The sequence below is a fragment of the Mercurialis annua genome, linkage group LG3 (assembly GCF_937616625.2).
Source record: "Mercurialis annua linkage group LG3, ddMerAnnu1.2, whole genome shotgun sequence".
NCBI lineage: Eukaryota > Viridiplantae > Streptophyta > Magnoliopsida > Malpighiales > Euphorbiaceae > Mercurialis > Mercurialis annua.
Window position 1 is genome coordinate 53,356,966 of NC_065572.1, and position 22,105 is coordinate 53,379,070.

The window sequence follows — 22,105 nt, forward strand, 5'->3', positions numbered from 1 at the left end:
ATTAATAATAATAATTTTTTAGAATTAATTACATATAAAATCACTACCTTAACATGAAATTTCAAAAATAACACGACCTTTAAAACGTATCAATTCAGGGCATCACCTTTCATTTCTTTTCAAAAACAATATGGGCATATTTTTAGGTAAAATCTCACAGACTAGTACATCCAATAAGAGTGCCATACGTGTCATGCCACGTTAGTGAAAACGCCATTAAAAATTGCCGGTGTTGTTTTTGAAAAGAAACGAAAGATAGTGCCCTGAATTGACACGTTTTAAATGTCGTGTTATTTTTGAGATTTCGTGTACATGTGGTGATTTTATATGTAATTAACCCTATTTTTTTATTATAATAAAAGAATAAAAAAATTGTTTTACCATATATACAATAACAAACACACTATTGATAACTCTTTTTCAGACAGGTAGAAAAACGACAAGAGACTGGAACGTCCGATGATTTTTAAACCGTTCATGTGACGAGCTATTGATCCGCTTGATATAATTTAAAAGGATTAGATCGACGTGCGTCGGCAAATTGAAAGGACGTTATTTGTTGCGAATCCATATAAATTCAAAAGGATCGTGATAAAATTTTAAGAAGTTTGACTAATCTAATGCCTTAGAAGTTTCTCCATAAATTTATAGTTTAGGTTGATCCATGTGTCCAAAAATTCTAACAATTGTAGCCCTAAAAATCGTTTTTAATACTTTCAGGGAAAAAAAACTCGTGTCACCTTTTTTAATGATATTTTTCATTTAGTTTGAAAATTATTATTAAATAAATAATAAATAATAGTTAAATACATATAATTATCTAAATGAAACCCTAAACAAACCCTAATCCTAACCTAAATACTATAAATACCACATTATCACACATTTATAAAGGGTAGAAAAAATATTTTAAAAAATTAATTAATTATTGCACAAAAGATCATTTCAATGTTCTAACACCCGCACCGGATATGGACCGAACTGTCTCACGGCGATCTTTGACAAATCTCAACCACCTCCACCAATTTTCAGCTACCATTAACGCACCAAATTAATCAAAATCAAGAAAATATGCATCGAATATTCAGAATTTCCCGTTGCACAACGATTTATACCGGATCTTGCATTTGGAGTATTAAAAACGACCCAATGACTTAGAATAGTTTTTTTTAAAAGATCCAACTTAATCGTTGTACATGTATACGTATATAATTTACATATGTTTCAAATTTACTTCATTAGAACGAATTGTTAAGGTTTATGTGGTCTTGAGTTTTCTTGCAAAATTTCCTTTAAAAACTGCATGTAGATACGTTTTTAGCGCGCTTTTAACCGTCTTCATATGTTATATCGATTATATGTTAGTTTCAGAGGCTTACTTACGTACTTTTTGATGTTTGCATGACTTTTTGGGTTAAAAATTGAATATTTGAGGTCCAGTAGCGAGTTAGAAGCGTTGCTACAAGACACTTCATCGCCTTCTCCTTCTCATTCCACCCAAAATCTATCTAACGTCGTTTTAACGAGTTGGCACTATTGACCATGTTGTTAACTCTATGATCCATAGTTTTTTTCTATGTTTCCTGCTTCATCAGGATTTTGAATCATTAGAATATTGTTTGAATACTTTTGAACTTCTTAATTATTTAAACCATTAGACTCATATCGATCAATAAAACATTGTTTGTTCCATAATCAATTCCTAATTCTGTCTGTATTGACAAACAAATGACAGGCAATTGCTAGACGCCTTAAAAGGTCAAAAGTATTCAAACCTTATATAATTAAACTAATGTTTAAGTAGGTTGATACTTCTTATTTCTTTGAATGTACGATCCATATCCAATTTTAACATGACTAGTCAGATAATTACATTAATTAGTTCAAAACTAATCAAACACATATAAACTCTAGGATTACTATGAAAATTGTAGTTAGTGGTTATATAAATATTTAAGATGGTGATTTATAAAATTAACCGTACAACCGGTTTAGATATTGCGCATGTAATTTGAATAAAATAAATTTTTATTTGTTACTTGCTAAAAATCTCTAAGTTTAGATGCTTGATTGAGAATATATATTTTTTGTATAACATGCCAATACAGATCGATTGATATGCCAATTTATATTATATTGGATGTTTACACTATATTCTATACTTTATTTTCCAAACATTTATCTTCTGGTATTTATTTTCTAGTGTTCTATTGTGATGAGATGTTATTATTTGTATACAGTGATATAGCCATAATTATTATCTTATGGGGTAAAATTACAATATACACTATATACGAGGAAATAATTTTTGAAAGTTAAGGGCCCAAATTTTAATGTACAAAAGAATAGATATTAATTTATATAATTTTTAGAAATTTAGGGGGCTAATGTCTTCCTTACCCCTTCTAGCTCTGTCATTACCTGTATAACATGAGTTTGTTTTGGTGTATAATCGGCAAATCAATAAAATTAATAAATTGCTTTAAGTGCAAGAGTTCGTTATGTCCATAAATCCGTGTCTTTTTGTTCAATGCTTGGTGTTTTATGCATCCATAAGCTAGTGAGGTGTTTAGTCAGTAGAAAAGACATTTCTAGCCTAGTTAGACGAATCCATTTCCTGTTAAAACCATTATGTTACCATAAGCATGGGCGAACTAACACCCCCACGACTCTTTCCTCTTTTAATTGTGACTTAACTGGAAAAAAATTCAAAATGTTTTTAACATAAGAAACAAAAAATATTTTTAAAAATATTTCTTTTGACATGATTACAAACTTGAAATTATTAATATTATTATTTTACCAGTTATACCCATCACCTACTGCATTGTAGTAGAAATTCTCTTCTCATCTTACTCTCTACAACAACCCTATTTACCTTCCGATGCTCAAAGCCGTTCTCACAAACCAGTATTGCACTCCACTATTGGAATGTTTTATGCAGAGTAGTATCACTCACAGCTCAGTACCTTTATAGTTTGTACTCGTAATTGAGAAAAATCATCAAAGGTATAATTTATTGTGGAAGAACTAAGTTGGTTAGTATTATAAAAACCCGAACCATAAATCATAATAATATCAACATCATGATCAATATCTAAAGGTCGTCCTTCGAGTGACTTCTCTCGACCAGAACTACCAGATTGAGTCGTGCCCTGAGACACATATCTCGATCAGAACTACTTGGCCTCCAGTTAATCCACAAGTCATGTGAGTCCCTAAAGACGTATTTCGACCAAGAATCATATGATAAATCATAATATACTCCAACTCACATACCTGATCACATATCAATACTGATTTGCACGTTGTCCCTCAATAGCTAGCACGTTCTAATGACACAATTTATAAAATATTTTAAAAACGAGTAATACAATTACTTATGTAATTAAAAAATTTAAGTCACTAAATAATAAAATAAACTTAATATCGAATACGCTTATAAATCCACAAACTTCTCTAGGCTTGTTCTAATTATGAAGCTTGTGAAGTTGACGGGTTTAAGAACAAATACAAAGTAAAAATACAAATTTTTAGTAACACGAAACATCAAGTCTAACTCTAGAAGTAAAAACTCATCACCACGATTAAAAAATCAACTTAATACTTACATAATCCAGATAACACCACAATCAAAATATCAATCAATTTCAAATATCACAATACGGTTATTGATTATGTTCTGAGTTTTAAAACTGATCTTTTTTGGATATCAAATAACAAAATAATGATTTGAATTCATCAAAATAATCATCTACAAAACTTGATCCATATTTCTAAAAATAACACAATTTATGTATCCCCATAATTTTCACTTTATGTCGATTTCAAAATAACTAAATAATTGAAATACCAACAATTATACAATTTGAAATCCATATGAACTTCAACCATTCATCCCATATATTTTACAATTTTAAAGTACAAAATCATAATTGGGATTAAATTCAAAACTTTCAACAATTATTTCTTTTCTAAACTCAAAATTCTGAAATTACGATAAAATCAAATAATTAAAAAAAATACACATAAATTAAAGCAGAGCAACAACCAAAAACCTTAGATCTGCCAATATTATCTAGCAACCACAAATAACCATAAATTTTAACATGTGTGCATCATTTCATGAAGTTCATGAAATATTCATTAATAATATAAATACTCAAAATTGAGAAAACAATAAGACAAACTCTGATTTAATGAAAAGATTGAGTTGATAATATCTTTATTATAACTTACCCAAAATCTTAAGAAGGTTCTTAATGATTTTTTTAAATTGAAACACTGAAAATTGATCAACTTTTGGAAAATCCTTCAATTCTTCCAATACCTTTAATGCATGTTGTTTATTTTGAGTTTGAAGTGTTTGGTTTTTTTTGGGAAGCGTTTATATGTATAAATATGAGCGGATCGGGGCTCGAGGGATGCTCGCCCATACTTATGGTTGACCTCTATTCTAGAAAGGTTTGAAAAATATGGAGTCGCCACCTAACTCAACCACGATATGTATTTTCTAACGATTGGATAACCTCACTCGCTTATGGGTGAGATTATCGTATGCCGGACTAAAAGACCGGGTTCGTGGACATTCTATCAAAACTCGTGTACTTGACTTATCGATTACGTTGTTATTTACTGAACATATTCGCTTTATTCTCATCTCGACATTCATGCAGTTCACAGTATAATTTGTTGGAAATTAAACACTTGTGAAAGCGGTAAAGGGACCCATATAAGACGCACATATGACTTGATCTGGCATGAGAGACAAGTAGCAAGTACTACTAAGTATACATCTAACCCTGTTGGTTTCTATCATGTAATAGACAATGGCTGGTCTGGATCGTTTTACATGCACAAAACCTGAACACCCGATGTCTAGGTGTCATTGATTTTAGTATTAATCATCTTGAATATCCTATACAACCTCTATTTACCTTTTTGTGGCAATCCTATGATTTCTATGTTATTTGTTGGACTTGCTGGATTTGATTACTAATTTAATATGTCATTTAGTCTGTTAAATATTGGATTTGTCATTCTTTTGGAAATATATTAAACAATATCAACATACACAAAGGGAAGATGATAAACATACAAGGTTAGAACACTTTTAAACCTTATCGACCGGAGTGTCTGACACTCGATGCAGTTTGGCCGCCAAGGTGGTCGGAATCAGAATTTAGTCAAAACATGGAAGTTCTTTGTCTCATTGATATAGATCCACGGGTTCAAACTGGTGTTGAATCCAAGTTTAAAAGAATTTGGAATTGCTTCTGGAAGTTTCTAGTTTTGTCGATTGTGGGTTTTGAAGCCTGATTGGCTTGGCAGATTACAAGTTTGGTTTCGAGGTCCAAAATAAATTGGAACAAGCCTATTACAACACATATATCAATTCTACAACTAATTATGTACACGTGGGCTCAAACAGGGCCCAATTTTGAGCTCAAACGAATCCGAAAACAGGAAAACAAGTTCAAACTAAAGTTTAGAAGATTTGGGAGTCAATTCTGGGTTGGAGAAAAGGATGATCACAGCGCCATTGGGAGTGGCGGAGGTGCTACTCCAAAATGGCAGCAGCAGTGTGTTCTGGCAGCGGCATCAGTTATAGGGGAGCGACAGTTCATCGTTTAGCTTGGGATTTCATGCAAAACACATACTCTAAAACACATCAAAACGAACAGAAAAGCACATTGGAATGCACTACAATTAATAGACAATTGATAAAATATCTTAAATCAGCTAAAGGACAAGTTTTTGATATGAAATTATGGAACTTTAAGCAAAGAACATGTTTATGGCAAGCATAAGCGTAAAACAATCCTAGCATGCATTGTAAGTATCATAATTGAACATAAACTAGATATAAGTTACAAAGCATATTAAATCAGCCTAATAACATGTTTCTAGTCAGTTTTGCATGGCATCATGCCAAGAACACTGAATTTTGGAAATTATGGTAGTTTTAGCAGAAACAGACAAAATAAACTAAGCATGCACCCTAACATATATACCAATCAGCAATTATAATTAAAAGGCATGAAAAGTGACGAGAGACAGTTTATGGGTCCTCGGAAGTACCGTTATGAGTCCTTGGCTCGTTTTCTGGTGATTCGGATGTAGAATCCAACTTTGGATCGATGCACAATAAGGCGTACTTGAGTAATTAAGTTGTTTCTAGCTCGTTTGATTGACTGGTGTGTGGATGTGTGAGGGGTTCGGCCAACACTAGATTTTCCTAGGGTGCTTTTTCTAGGATGATTAATTGCCGACCTCTGGCTAGGTTGTCTTAATGGTATGTTTATAGTGATTAGAGGTAGCTTAGGGTTAGCTAGTAGTTGAATTACAACAAGTTTCTGCAAGTGAGTGAGATGATAACATTTGGAGTGTGAGGTGATAGACGAGTTAGTGTTAGGATTAAGCTAAATACTATTTTCTTATTTAAATTCGTATTCATTCTTGTAGGCTATGTAAACTATGGTTAAAAGTTATTTTTGGTGTCGATAGTGTTAAAAAAAGGCTTCTCGGACAATATGAGTTTGAGTATGGTTAATTTTATCCTGTCAAACTTGTAAATTGGCCCATAAATTTTTGAGATATTACAATTAGTCCAATTTCTTAGGCTTAAACTACAATTTCTCTGGATTTTTATAGGTTATTTACGGCTAATTACATTTTAACCCATCAAGTTCTCAATTATGCACCGATCACGCTTGCTTGAATTCAAACAAGCAGATCGATAGCTTGTCACCTGGATGAATTTCTCTAAAAATCATCATTGGAGGCTTTAATCTCTTATCATTTTTTACCTGTCCGGAAAATATGTGTTTATAATAAATCATGTATTTGAAAACTTCTAGTTAGAGAAAATACATTTAGAAAGACAGAATGCGTTTAGAGTGAGAAAGATGGTGATATGAAAAAAAATATCTTTAGCACGAAATGAATACTTATATAAAAAAAACAAACGATCCTAGATATTTTCTTAAAAAACGAATGGAGTTTTCTTCTGGACTAAAACCAAATACCACATACATCAAGAAACACATTCCAAAAATAAAATATAATTGCCAATCGAACAACAAGACAAAGGCTAAAATCCAACTAACAACACATACCAGTAAATACGTCGGAAACATAAATAAAATGTTGCCGAAAAAGTATTGTCATCATTTCCATGTAGCTCTACCCCTGCCTCTATGTCCTAGTTATTGACGTTTTAAGTATTATTATTTATTTTAATTTATTTGACATTTTCATCTACTAATATATATTAATTAATTTTTTTATTATATCCTTATTTATATAGATTATTTAAAAACATTATAAAGCTAAACGTTAGAGAAAGTTATTATAAAAGTATATTTATTAATTATACTTTTTCCATCCTACAATGATAGGCCATTTGGACAAACATAAAAATGATATATAATTAATACAAGAAAAATTGAAGATAATGATATTTTATTGAAATTATATTGGTTTGTCTTTTTTTTAACAAATGTTCGCTTCACCCCCTCAACTAGGCACAAATCGTTAAAAATGTCATTTTTGAAAAAGTTGATCATTTCAACTCAAAAATTGGCATTTTCTCATCAAAAGGCCCTTCACTAGCAGTTCCTCAGTCATCTTTTGAGTGTGTTACGTTCTCCATTATAAAATAAAGAAAAGGTTTGATAAGACTTTTAATATTTAGTTCATTCTATTGGCGCGGCGGGACGCGAGGGTCCGGATCGAATATTTCAATTCAAAATTGGAAGTCTAAGAATCCGGATCCAGAAATTGATCATATCAATAACAAATGGATCATCGTATCATGTAGTAATTAAAACACGCATCTAGAAATTGTAAGAAGTATACCTATGTCGATTCTCCAACGATTCTTGTAGTCCCTATAGTACGACGACGTCAAGCTCGTCCACACGAGTATGCGTCCGATTGAATCCCCGCCTTGAAATAATCCGCAAGGGTTCCTCTTGCCGAGCAACCCTAAGCTCAAAGTCTCACCTCGATTACGTCTTTTCTCGGATGTATGAAAAACTTTCTCCAAGCTTTTCTGTGATTGATGACTACTTGAACTCCTTCAAATATGATCTCTTAAGTGTGGTGTATGTAGAATGAGTAAAGGCAATCTCTATTTATAGGCAAGATTTTGTAGGAAACTCTGACACCTCACATGCTAAGTGTCACACATCAAGTAAAGGTGTTGCCACCATTCGATACCTCACATGCTAGGTGTCACGCACCAAGCATAGGTGTTTCCATCATCTGACACATCACATGCTAGGTGTCACACATCAAGAATAGGTGTTGCCACCTTCTGACACGTCGGATGCTAGGTGTCACACACAGAGACATATATGACATCATCGTGATATCATCACATGACATCATCACGTGACATCATCGCATGATATCATCGTGACATCATCAGATTAACTTAGATAAAATACAATTAGGTGCCTACTAATTTATAGCTCTTACAAATTAGTCCATAATTTATACTTGTGTTTCATCTTAGATTAATTTCCGAGATATGCTAGTATCTATATGAAATCGATCTCTCGTAAACTCAATCGGTTGCACACCCTATTGTGTGTGACTAACTAGGTTCACATCTATATGGCAATGAGAGTCATAAGAAATGCCTTTCTTATATTAAATAATTAAATCCCATTAATTATTAATTCTCGTAGATCGTGAGTGACGTCTAACAACTTATCACAACCCCCAAATAGATACGAATGTTTTGATGCATTCTTTATGAACCAATGTGCATAGTTACCGTACACTCAAAATTCCCTTCATCTAAGATTCTGATCTCTACTAGTGTCACAGTTAAGTCAAACACTTTTTGTCTTGATCATATGACCTCATCTCAGTTCTTATTCTTGATAAATATGACTTCCACTAGAAATAACTTTCTATGTAAGTCATATATACCTGCGCAGGTTTTATCATCCATCAAGAACAATTTGAGATAGCATAGAATCTTTTCTCCGTTCATTCGGAGTGATAAATTTGGTTAAACCCCTATCTTTATATACAACTAACTAGAGCCAACATATCTCGCGTCACTAGCTCATGAAAGATCTAGGGATAAGGAGTATCAAACTCTAATCACCTATATACAAGATAGTGTCACCACAAGTCAAAGGACATATGTACAATTATGAACTAGATGACATTAAATTGACTTTGATGAAATACCATGTATAAGTCATCTAGCGTCACTTGTTTGACTCACTCAAACCCTTTGAGTGTCCATATGTTTATTTTGATCCCCATCAAGTAGTATGAGACTCACGACTTCCTATAATTAGTAACTCTTTACTAATCAGGAGAATAAAAGAGGTGACGATCTTTCCGGGATAATACGATGCCCTTATTCGTAGGACCCCATCGATCGTGAACGTTTATTTAGATCACTTGTATAATAGAATCTATCACTCATATTCTTAACACCTTAAGAATATATTCTATCACAATATGATAAGGACAATATGCAATAAATAAACGCTTAGTTGATGAGACAATTAGTTCACATAAAACATGTATATCATTGCCATTGGGATTTGTTTATAAAAGTATACAGACAAAATGGCCCTTGGGCACATACTACTAACACATTACTCAAATTAACACTTAACCCTCAAATTTCAATTATATTCTTATAATTTTATAAGTTAAAAATCATATTAATTTTAATTAAAATTTTAGGGATTTGTTTGCCCATTTTCCTCCTTTATAGCTAAGGTTCCCCCAACTTTCCCTACCACTAGTTGAGATTTGTGATAGATTTTCATGTAATCTGTTATTACTTCCGTCGCCAGCGCCAATCCTATCAGGAATTCTTTGTATACTACGACATTGTTTGTTGCTGCAAAGTCCAGGCTGGTTCCATATACGATTCATACATTATGTGGCCCTTTTAGGACAACGCCTGCTCTTTCCCCTTTTTTGTTTTTTTGCCCCATCTATATAAAGTTCCCACAGAGTGTCTGGTCTGTCTTTGTTTCTAAGTAGCTAGTTAGTTCAGCTACAAAATCTTCTTAGGCTTGGGCCTTCATTGCTTGTCTTAGCTCGTATCGGATGTCATGTTCTCCCAACTGCACAGACCACTTGACTACTCTACCGGATAGCTTGGGTCTTTGGATCGCTTGTCTCAGCAGTTGGTCTGTTCGTACCACCACTGAATGACCTTAGAAATATGGCTTTAGTTTCTTAGATGTGGACGTTAATGCTAGCGCCATCTTCTCGATTTCCTAGGTACCTATTTTTAGCGTCTTTCATCATTCGGCTGACATAGTAGACCGGGAGCTGTTGTCCTCCTTCTTCTCTTACTAAGACCGTTGTTGTGGTGTCTTTGCATACCGCATTATACAGGTACATGACCTCTGATTCCGTGGGTCTGCTTAACAACAATGGTTTGACCAGAAACTCTTTTAAATCTTCGAGCGCCTTTTCACATTATTTTCACCTTTTGAACATCTTGGTTTTAGTGTGTTGTAGAATGGGAGGCTCCTCTTAGCTAATGATGAGATGAATCATCCCAACGTTGTTATTCTACAAACTCGAAATACATGATAGCTTTAATATTTTTTGGGTTTGCTTCTATTCCTCTCTGTGATACCATATATCCTAGGAATTTTCCTCCTTCCACGCCGAATGTGTACTTATCAGGGTTCATTTTCATATTGAATTTGTCGAGTACTTTCATCATAGCCTAGAGCCCTTGGGTGGTCTTCTCTCTCTTGATTTTTATTATTATATCGTCTACGTATACTTCCATTGTTTTTCCGATTTTCTCCTTGAACATGTACTTCATCAACCGTTGGTAGGTGGCTCCTGTATTTTTCACTCCGAATGGCATCATTGTATAGCAAAATGTACCTTCATCTGTTATGAAGATTTAGCTTGGTCTTCCTTCTTTATTGGGATTCGGTTGTACCCTTGTTCTATATCTACTAAGCTAAAGAGTTTGTAGCAATACAGTAGCATCCACTAGTTGATCAATATTTGGTGATGGAAATCAATACTTGGGGCATGCTTTGTTAAGATCTGAGAAATCTACACACATACGGAACTTTCCGTTGGAATTTTTGACCAATTCTACGTTGTCTAACCATTATGTGTATTGATGGGCTTGATAAACGCAGCGCTTTGCAGTTTCTCGATCTCCTCTGTGATTGCCTTATGTCGTTCTTATTGGTGCCTCCATTCCTTTTGCTTAATGGGCTTTGTCGTCGGATCCATGTTCAATTCATAACAAGCGATCCCCAGATCTACTGCTCTTATCTCTGAAGCCTTAGTTGCAAAAGCTTCTTGAGTATCTCTTTTATTGCCTCCTTTGTGGGCTTTATAACTCCAGTCCCGAGTTTTATGAGACTCACTACTTATCCGGTTTTCCTCAATAATCAATAAAATAAAAAAATTAATTCGCACGAAACGGCCGATTTATTTAAGCATCAAGGAACCATTGTTTTAACAGGAACAAAAGAAAGTGTTCTCAAAATACAAATCCAGGCAAATATTCCTAACATGCAATCAAATTAAAAAGGGAAAAGGGTCAAATAAACCTCTAACGTTTAACGTATAGGTCAAGGAAGCCCTCAACGTTCAGAAATGTGCAACAAGGACCCTAACGTTTTTAAATTGTATCATCTAAGACCTCTTTAGGGTTCCTCGTTGATACGATTTAACAAACGTTAGGGTCCTTGGTGACCCCTATAAAGGGCTTAGATGATACAATTTAAAAGCGTTAGGAGCTTATTCGACCCTTTCTGAACGTTGAGGGCCTACTTGATACATAGGCTAAACGTTAAGGGATTATTTGACCCTTTTCCCAATTAAAAATAGCTAAAAAGTTTGCCTAATTCACTGCGAATCTGATTGTACTCCTGGCAAGCCGCTTGATATTTTGCCTCTCAGAATGCTTCGGCATTTCTTCAAGTCAGTCCCCTCCGACATATCCTGGCTCAAGTCTTTCTCCAAGAGAGCAATCCCTTATTCTTCTGTCTCCAGCTCGAGTTTCAGTGCGGAAATCTGGGCAGATAAACTCTTTATCATTGCTCTTCGCCCCTACAGTTGGGTCGCCGCAGCCTTCACGATTCCCTTCAACACCTCAATTCGCTCCTTGGCATGGGTTTCCTGAGAGAGGAGTTTATCATAGCTAGCTTGGGCCGATACAGATTCGGCATACATCTTCTCAAACAGTGGGAGGGAAACCACTGCCTTAGCCGCCGAGGCTCTCATTTGTTCACCCTGAACTTCAGCGGGTGCATCAACGAGCACCTGAGCAGAAGCTTTGAAATTTAGCATATCTTCAACAAACTTGAAAACGGCGATCCCTTTCTTTTTCATCTGCCTCATGACCCCCAAGTGGACCTCTTAGTCTTTAGAAGGTTTGCTAGCAACTTCCCCAGCTTGATCGCCTGCTTCAGGGAGAAGCAAAAGGTCCCACTCACTGTCTAAATCGAGGAAGGCTTTAACTTGAGCCGAAAAAATGTCATCCTCGACCAAGGAAGTAGTGTCAGGAATCTGCCATGATCGTCCATAATAAAACAAATCAGCTGCCAGATTAGCTGTCAAAATTTAAAGTAAGCAAGTAAAAATACATTGGTAGCAGTCTTGTTGGCTATCCTCTCTAGGAGATTGAGAAGTTCAGGAGCCATCGGCGATAAAGGAGAAGGGAAAGGAAAAATCGCCAGTATTTGCGAGATAGTGGGAATCTCTTGAGAGCTGGTAGGGTGCGAGGAAATGGAACCCTGAACCTGGTGACCCTCATCGTCGGTCTGGTCATTGCCTATTTGACCATCACTTTGGCGTTGAGTATCGTCCTTAGAGGACGAATGGCCACTTTGAGAAGGCACAGAGGCGGATTCTATTTCCGCCGGGCTGGGGTCGAACAGATGGGACTCTCTTGGTTCCACTCGTGGTCTTTTGGGCTTTGATTCTTTCTTGGACGGCTTTTTTGTCGCCGACTGTTTATTCTTTTCCCTCTTCGCCTCAGGTTTCTCTTCACCCCCAATGTCGAAGTTATCGTTCTTGTTCCACAAGGGTACGCCAATTGTAAAAAGTCAAAGCATTAGTAAAGCCGATGCGAGTTAAAACTTGAACTAAAGGACATTTTTACCTGGTATTCTACTATAGCCAACCCAGACTAATTCATTTATAGCCTCGACATCGGATGGACATCTGATGCCAGTATATGATACACTCTCGCTGTCTATGTCCGACTCCGATTTTTTAAGTTTTTTCATACGTTTTTAATGGGATTGGCCGAAGATATATTACAACTAGGAACTGGTGGGAATTTATATTTGAATTTAGGGCGAATATGAGACGCAAAGTATTCATAGGGAAATGTGTTCTTATATTTTTCTTCCCAAACGTTTTTTATATTTTTATTGTAATTAGACCGAGCTACTAGCCTATGTTCTTGAATTTTATGGTTCATACCAGGGTGATCAAGGGGATCATACTTGAATATGTAGAAGCGTTCGAATTTAGCTATCTCAAAGAGAGGAGTAAGTTTACCTGCAAATTTGAAATGTTTTGGGACCTGCAAAAGAAACTGATTGGCATGAGTAGGATTTCTTGACAAATGAGGTAAAGAAAAAATCATGAAGAGCTAGAATTTCTTTGGGCGATAAGTCAAAGTAAGACTCGGTGACTGAATCCCGCCAGCTTTTGAATTCTAAGGTGTAACTAGGAGAGTAAGAAGGGCGAGACAAGTCAGGGATAAGAGGCAGATAGGCTTTCTTAAGGCGAATTAAGTATTGGAGATATGGGTAATTCTCAAGGTGAGGTTTATGGGTCCCGTGATTATTGAAGGAGATCAATAAAGGACAGGGAATTCCTTGATTGAAGCCAAACTGGCGAGATACATAGTTGAGGCAGTACGCTTCCATCCCACTACGGTCATACTCTAAATCAGCGACTAAGTTTTGGGCTTTCAGAGCGCTTCCCCAATATTGACCATCGAGCCTAAAATTTGGGTGAGCTCGGGCTTCTTCAGTGTCTTCACTTTTCCAGCCAAGGAATAACCAATATGGGGGATATTTCAAGTTTAAAGCCGAGCAAAACAATTCGGAGGGCTTGACCGAATTGTTGAATACTTCTAAGACATCCATGATGTGGGAAAGACGAGTGGAAGCTGATATTAAGGAGTACCCACACAGTTCGACTTTAATTTGAGGGCCGACCTCGAAGAGCTCTGGAAAATAGAGGGCAAGCCAAAGTTGGACGATCCCAAGGGGGCCACTTGGACACTTGAAAACACTCTTAGCAACATAAGGGGCGATGTCATTCATGGCCCGATACAGATGAGCAAGCATGAACTCTCCTAGATTGAATCGCCGACCTTCGGCGAATATAGCCACAAGCCTGAAGCAGTCCTGAGTGACCCGAAATAATGAAGTACACATCACAAATTTCGCCACTAAGAAGGCGAGGAAAGAAACATGTTCTCAATGGTCCGATTTGCTGAGTTTGCCGCCATAAATAGTTTGATGAACAGTCCTTAGCTCCTTTGCGCTTTGGTCAAGTTGAATTCGGGAGTATCGGCGTCTATGTTTGGGGAGATGTGTTCGCCAACCATTAGGATGTTGAGCATGACCGCCAGATCTAGCAGGGTAACCCTCATGGCGCCGAACTTGAAGCAGAAGCAATTGATAGTGCTTGACCTGAAAAGTGACAAACCCATGATATAATGTTTGACGATGGGCTGACTAGCTTTGCACTAGTTGATCATATTGTAAATTTCAATATCGATCCATATCTTGCCAAAGTGAGGTTTGAGCCTATTTACCCAATCTTGATATCCTTGGTGTTCTATCGGTCAGTTTCTAAAGATGGTGTTGACCTGGATTAAGGATTGGTGAGGAAGAGAAAAGCGTGGTGGGGCTTCGTCATGAAAAGGAGAAGCTAGTTTGCACAATTGGCTGGGTGAGGTAAGTATAGGGCCGACACATAATTGGTTCTAACTAGCGTCGACAATTACCTTGAAGTCGATGTTTGGAGCAGCCGCAGGTGTTTCTTCGATCTTAGCAGTGACTTGAGCAACGAGTTGGTCGTTGGGAGCAGGCATAGTGGCTTCAAGAAGAAAATCACCCGTTAGCAGAAGGAAAATAAGAAAGGCAAAGAGTAGAAGGCGAGTGCTTACTAAGAGTCTGGAGATTGCAGAGAGTTAGAAGACAGAGAAATAGCTCTAAAGATTGAAGAAAGTTTGTTAATGAAGGAATGACTTAGAAATTTCCTAGTAAGGGTAAATCAGAGAGTAACTGAAGAGTCCATGAGGTTAATGCTCGACATCATGAGATAGTTGAATGACAGCTCATGCGCTGACATGGCATCAAGGGGGGTAGCGAAGAGTTAGTAGTTGCGCTCACCTTGAGCCTAGAAGGAGCCTCGGGCCGACAAAAACAAGCCCATAAATAATATTTCAGGACTTGTTAGGGGCATTGTTTACACCTTCATTGGGGTAAAATAGGCTTAATCAGAGAATAAGGCCCAAATAAAGCCTTTTAGTTTATTTATTTTATCCAGTTAAAATTAAAAATGAATTAGGATTTTTTTTCTTAGTAATAAGAGTTAGACTTAGATTAGGAAGTTTATTTTATAGAGCTATAAATAGCTTAGAAAAATCATTGTGTAGGATCTCTCAATCAATTAATCAAAAACTCAGCCAGTGCTTTTTATCCCGCAATTCTCGGATTGTTTTAATTTAGGTTTAGTTCTGATATCAATCTCGCCTGAGTTTCTTAACTCCCATATTAATTCTGTTAGTTTATTCGGTTAATTCATTTAACCAAGAAGCCCTGTGAATATTTTTTGCAAGCTTGTTAAAAGCATCAGACTTCAAACTGATCCCACTTATAAATTCAAAGATTTCGAGTCGGGGAATATTTCCGGGTGAACAATGGTATAAAAAGTTTGATTTTTTTTATGAATAATAAGTATAATAAAAAAGCCATAAGAAGTGCAGAGACCAAATCTAAGCTTTCACATAAAAAGTTGGGCAAAAAATTAAGAAACCGTGAATAATATATATTTTGGACTCCTTTGAAAATCAATAATCCGTAAAAAGTTTTAAAATTATAGGGATTAAATTAATATTTCAAAATTAATAAGCGCTAATTTAAAAAATAAAGAAAATACCAAAAATTATTTTAAATCTTTTTCTATTTAATAACCGATAATGTGTTTCACTCTCGAAGATTCGATATGATTTGTTTAAGCCTAAAATAAAAGTGATTAACTTTTTTTATATTTCGTGGCAAGTTGAGGGAGAGAAACAATCCTTTATTGTTTTTGTTTTACTTGATGGAATCTGTCTTCTGATCCGGTTGATTAACCTGCAAAATAAGGTAGAAGCTAACCGGATGGTGGTTGTCCGATTAACTCTCTAATGCTAAAGTCCGTTTAGAGCTTTGAGTATATGAATGTAGTTGTGTGTTTTAGCATACCTCAAACTCTTTATATAGTAGTTGAATGTATAACTTGTAGAATTGGAATAGGAAAGTGAATCCTATTTAGTAGGGTTTGACCCTGATTAGAATTATAATTCTTTATTCAGACATGAGTTCTATTTAGGAACGTCTTTTTAAATAGTTTCGTCTTCATAAGTTAGAGGTTATCTTCTTAAGTTGGAGTTTGTATCCAAATAGGAAAAATATTCGAGAATTGATGGTTCTGGTGATGCTGGATCCGGTCTTAATGTGGCCGGTCTGAGTGTGATCTTCAATCTACACAGAAAAGATAGGTTAGAAGGATTCGAGCCGGTGTTGGCTCGAACACCCTCCGATGCCTAAGTCAGATAGACTAAATTGATAAGAGTTTAGAGTGAATATGAGTAATCTAAAAGTGTCCTTTACCTGACCTAGGTCCATTAATATATAATAGATAGTCATTGCATTGTAGCATGAGTCTTGTTACTGATTTGAGTTCATCTTCTTGTTAAGATTAGGTAAAATCCGTCCTTATCCCTGATTTCACGGGATAAGGGCGTTATCTGGTCTTCTCCTAACATTGCATACTGAGTCAGTGACTTCGGACATGTCTCTGAGTCAGTGACTTCGGGCTTGTCTCTGAGTCAGTGACCAACGCCACCTGTGTGGGTCTTGTGTACAATTCTGGTGGTGTATCCATCATTAGTCCCTCCTAACAAAAATATTTATATCAAGCATTTATGTTTGTTTCATTGTTTATGTGGAGTGTGTCTGTGACCTTTTGTCTTGTATTTTGAAACGTTGTTTTCTTCGTGCTGTGTCTTCTTATCGAGCTTTCCTCGGCTCGGCCCACTTCATTTCTTTGTTTTGTTCTTCATGTTGGATTTTGTTTACTTTTTTCTCCTTTATTGCAAAGATGGGTGATAATTTTCTTGATGACTTGACTCTCTCTCTTTTGATGATAATGACGATGTTGTGATTGTCAGGTTTAAACATGTGTTACCCAATGTGTATGTAAGCGGCTGTTTGACTTACTTCTGTTCCACTGTGATAAAGATCATTCGTGAGGACTACCCCGATTATGATATCCACAAGTTTATGTCGATTGATTTTCGAGCTCTGGGTCAGCGAGCTGCGACAAAGGTTGCAGCTTAAGAAAGATGGGTTGCAATTTTCTCCAGTTCTCCCTTCGTACGCTGCTAGAGATGGCATGAAGAACACCATGGAATCCAAGGAGAGAAGAAAAGCTTGCTGATGCTACTGCCAAAGATGGCAAGGAGCTTTTGCCTCCTTCGGGACTATTGACTGCGTCCAAGACAATTTCAACCGTTATTTGTAGGTTGAAACTTCGAAGGTCCTCAAGCATGATTTTCTTGTCCCTGACTCAGTCGAGGAACTTTCTAAAGAGAAAGATTCAGGTGGTCCAAAGGAGGGAGTGACCCTTCTAGAGGAAAAGATGTAGGCCGTATGTAGCTAGCTTCCTTTTACTTTGTTTTGGTGCTACCTTGTGAGGTAGAACTTCTTTTGTTTGTACTTTTCTTTAGGGGGGTCTTTGTGGTAGACTCCCCCTTTCAGAGAAGAATTGCGTGCTTTTACGAATGTGTGTTGCTTTTTCTTTATCTGTAAAGAATCATACTGTTGACTATGTCATGCGTCTATGTCATAGGTCTGCGACTAGCTTCTACTAGAGACATCGAACCGACAAATGACAAACTTTCTAGATTCTCTTGATGAAGAGGAACTCAATGCGTTTGATGTTGTAAGTCCAAAGGAGGAAGCAACATTTCCAGAGGAGAACATCGTCTAGGCTCGTAGCCTTTTTACTTCGTGTTTGTTTTGTTCTTGTCCCTTGGGATAATCATTTGTTTTGTATTCCACAATTTCTTGTGGTGAATGTTCTGGGGATGTTTTACAATCCACATTATTCCTACATGGAGATCTTCATTCGCCATACAGTACACTAGGTCTGCAACACTACACTGAGTCTGATACAGTACACTAAGTCTGGTACACCATACTAAGTCTGGTACGTTATGTCAATCCCTGTTTGAGTAGGACTCTGTTTGGTCTTAGATATTTCTGGTATGGTTGAACCATATCCATCATTACTTCCTCCCTTTCAAACAAGTATACTTCAAGCATTTATGTTTGCTCAGTCTTCTGCTAAGGTGAAGAGTCCAAAGGAAAAAATTGACAATCCTTCGAGGAAGGAAGAACTTCGTAAGGAGAATAATGATGGTCCAGAGGAGGGAGCGACCTACCAAAGGAAAATGTTGTTTTTAGCTAGCTTTCGAATACTTTTTGTGTTGCCTCGTGGGACAACACTTCTCTTGTTCTTTCATTTTGGGGCTCTTATGTTAATTAGAACCGGCCCCTTTATTTCAGAACAATTTTCATGTTTTACGGATCAGTTGGTCTACATCCTTCCTCTGATTTTGTTGGCGCTGTCATGGAGCCTTCTCGTGGAGATGGCGCAGAGAAGAGTCTCAGTCCTTCCTCTGATTTTATTGGCGCTGTCATGGAGCCTTCTCTTGGAGATGGCGCAGAGAAGAGTCTCAGTCCTTCCGCCGAAGTCCTAGAGGATGAATACAATACTCAATGTAACGAGGTAATTTTACCTCCTTTGGGACTATTGACTGCGTCCGCCGTACTTCGAGTAAAATGGTTCTTCTAGTGGTGCTGTCATTCTAGTAGAATAGTCCTTCAGGTTGGATGGTTCTTTCAACGGGGTGATCCTTCGAGTGAAAATGCCTCTCCGGTGGAAATATTCTTCTAGTAGAATAATCCTTCAAGTGGGACGGTTCTTTTGATGGAGCAATCCTTCGGGTGGGATTTTTGGTGGAGTTGTCCTTCCATAAATAGTCCCTCAAGTAGGACGGTTCTTTCGATGGAGCAATCCTTCAATGAATCGGGTATTGTGGTATTTTAGTCGTCTGCCTTCGATGTGCTTTGGTTTTGATCTTTGTATGGTGCCTTCAATGGTCCTGCTTGGTTATCTGCCTCCGGTACACTTTGACTTCGAGGAATGTCTTTTGCTTGAAACTGTCCCAAACTTGGTTGGGCGAGTTATGAATTTTGGATTTCTACTTTTATTGCTGCATGTTCGTTAGTATTCTTCTTCATAAGGTTTCATTTTTAATTGAAAGGATAGTTTATATACCTTTAACGTCTTTTACGACAATGATGTTGTTCTTTCTTTTGCAAGTGGAGATGAAGCCTTTTCTTCTTATTCAGCTGTTTTGTTTTTGTTTGGCCTGCTTCTCGGGCGATTCCACTCTACATTTAAGTCTAGAGTACTCCTCAATCAGTTGTTTCCCAAAATCCTCTATGTATGTGTCTAGGATTACTCATCCATCTGTGCCTGCACCTGGGACTACTCGTTCATTGTTGTGTATTTCTATCTAGGATCGTTATTTATCTTGTTGTACGTCTTTTTCTTGAATTTTTTGTCCTCCACTTTTTGTCCCAACAACTCTGCGTCTGGGTTGTTCGTCCTTCGGTTGTTGTCCTTCTGCGTCTGGGTTGTGCATCTACGCCTGGGACTTCGTCAATCTACATCTGTTCCTGGGATTACTTGTCCGTCAGTTTTTCATAACATCTATGTGTCTGCGCTGGGATCTGCGTCTGCGCCTATGATCTGCGTCTATGCTTGGGACTTTGTCAATTTACATCTGTGCCTGGGATTACTCGTCTGTTGGTTCTTTTCATAACATCTCTGCGTCTGCGTCTGCGTCTAAGATCTGCGCGTCTACGCCTGGGACTTCGTCAATCTACATCTGTGCCTGGGATTACTCGTCCGTTGGTTCTGTTCATAACCTCTCTGCGTCTGCATCTAAGATCTGCGCGTCTACGCCTGGGACTTCGTCAATCTACATCTGTGCCTGGGATTACTCGTCCGTTGGTTCTTTTCATAACATCTCTGCGTCTGCGCCTAAGATCTGCGTCTGCGCCTAGGATCTGTGACTGTGCCTGGGACTATTCGTCAATCTACATCTGGTGCCTAGGATTACTCATCCGTTGGTTCTTTTCATAACATCTCTGCGTCTGCGCCTAAGATCTGCGTCTGCGCCTAGGATCTGCGTTTATGCTTGGGACTTCGTCAATCTACATATGTGCCTGGGATTACTCGTCTGTTGGTTCTTTTCATATCATCTCTGCGTCTGCGTCTAAGATCTGCGTCCGGAATCTGCGTATGGGAGCATCGGTTATTGTTTCCCCAGCACTCTGCGTCTGGGAACATTATCCCCCGGTTGTTTCCCCAGTACTCTGCGTCCGGGATCGTTCCTCCTTTGGTTCTTTTTCTGGTGCCTTTCTCTTTTTGCTCACTAGTATAGTGATTTATATACTGACTGGTACATTTGTTTCTCTTCCGAGTGTCACAGTAGTTTATCTTCTGACTGTCACAATGGTTTCTTTTCCGACTGTCGCAGTAGTTTGACTTTCACAGTGGTTTCTCTTCTGAAATTCCATTAAGCAACATTTCAATCATTGCAAGCTTCGGTAAAAATGATTCAACAAGTAAAAATTAATGCGTTTACAATAAAGTAATTTTTTTTTTTACATTACTTTAATATTTTAATTTAGTAGATCCATAATATCGATACGATTAAACGTTATTCTACAAGAATCATAAGGTTGCCACTTTGAATACTAGTGATATAAAAGGAGAAACTTATCTGTTTTTTTTTTCTGTTGCATTGGTGTCTGCGTCTGGTACACGGTAACTGTTCCTTCTATGACATAGAAAGATGAAGAAGTTTGGATGAACTAAACTTTCTTGATTTGACAGCTTCATATATTACCTTTTGATAGCCACTTTTACTCTAATTTGTTGATTTTCACTCGTGATTTCCAGTCTTTTTTTATGGTTGTCTATCACCGAGACCAAAATTAAATTTATTCAAGAACGAATTATCGTTCCCACAGACGGCGCCAAATGATGGTTCCGGTGATGCTGGATCCGGTCTTAATATGGCCGGTCTGAGTGTGATCTTCAATCTACACAGAAAAGATAGGTTAGAAGGATTCGAGCCGGTGTTGGCTCGAACACCCTCCGATGCCTAAGTCAGATAGACTGAATTGATAAGAGTTTAGAGTGAATATGAGTAATCTAAAAGTGTCCTTTACCTGATCTAGGTCCATTAATATATAATAGATAGTCATTGCATTGTAGCATGAGTCTTGTTACTGATTTGAGTTCATCTTCTTGTTAAGATTAGGTAAAATCCGTCCTTATCCCTGATTTCACGGGATAAGGGCGTTATCTGGTCTTCTCCTAACATTGCATACCGAGTCAGTGACTTCGGACATGTCTCTGAGTCAGTGACTTCGGGCTTGTCTCTGAGTCAGTGACCAACGCCACCTGTGTGGGTCTTGTGTACAATTCTGGTGGTGTATCCATCAAGAATCCTTATAAATCTGGCGATCTGTCCGAATTCCAGGATCGACGCGTTTTGTCTGAGTTCTCAGGGATTCGGTGTTATCCTTGTGGATGAGATTATATTCCATTCGAAGCGGATCTTATAGATTCGGCCACCAGTTTCATCTTTAGGCAGGAATCCGATATCATTTGAGAGTAGATTTCCAGCGACTCGACTTCATAGTTCGATATCCATCATTTTTAGGGCTGTAAACGAACCGAGCTGCTCGTGAGC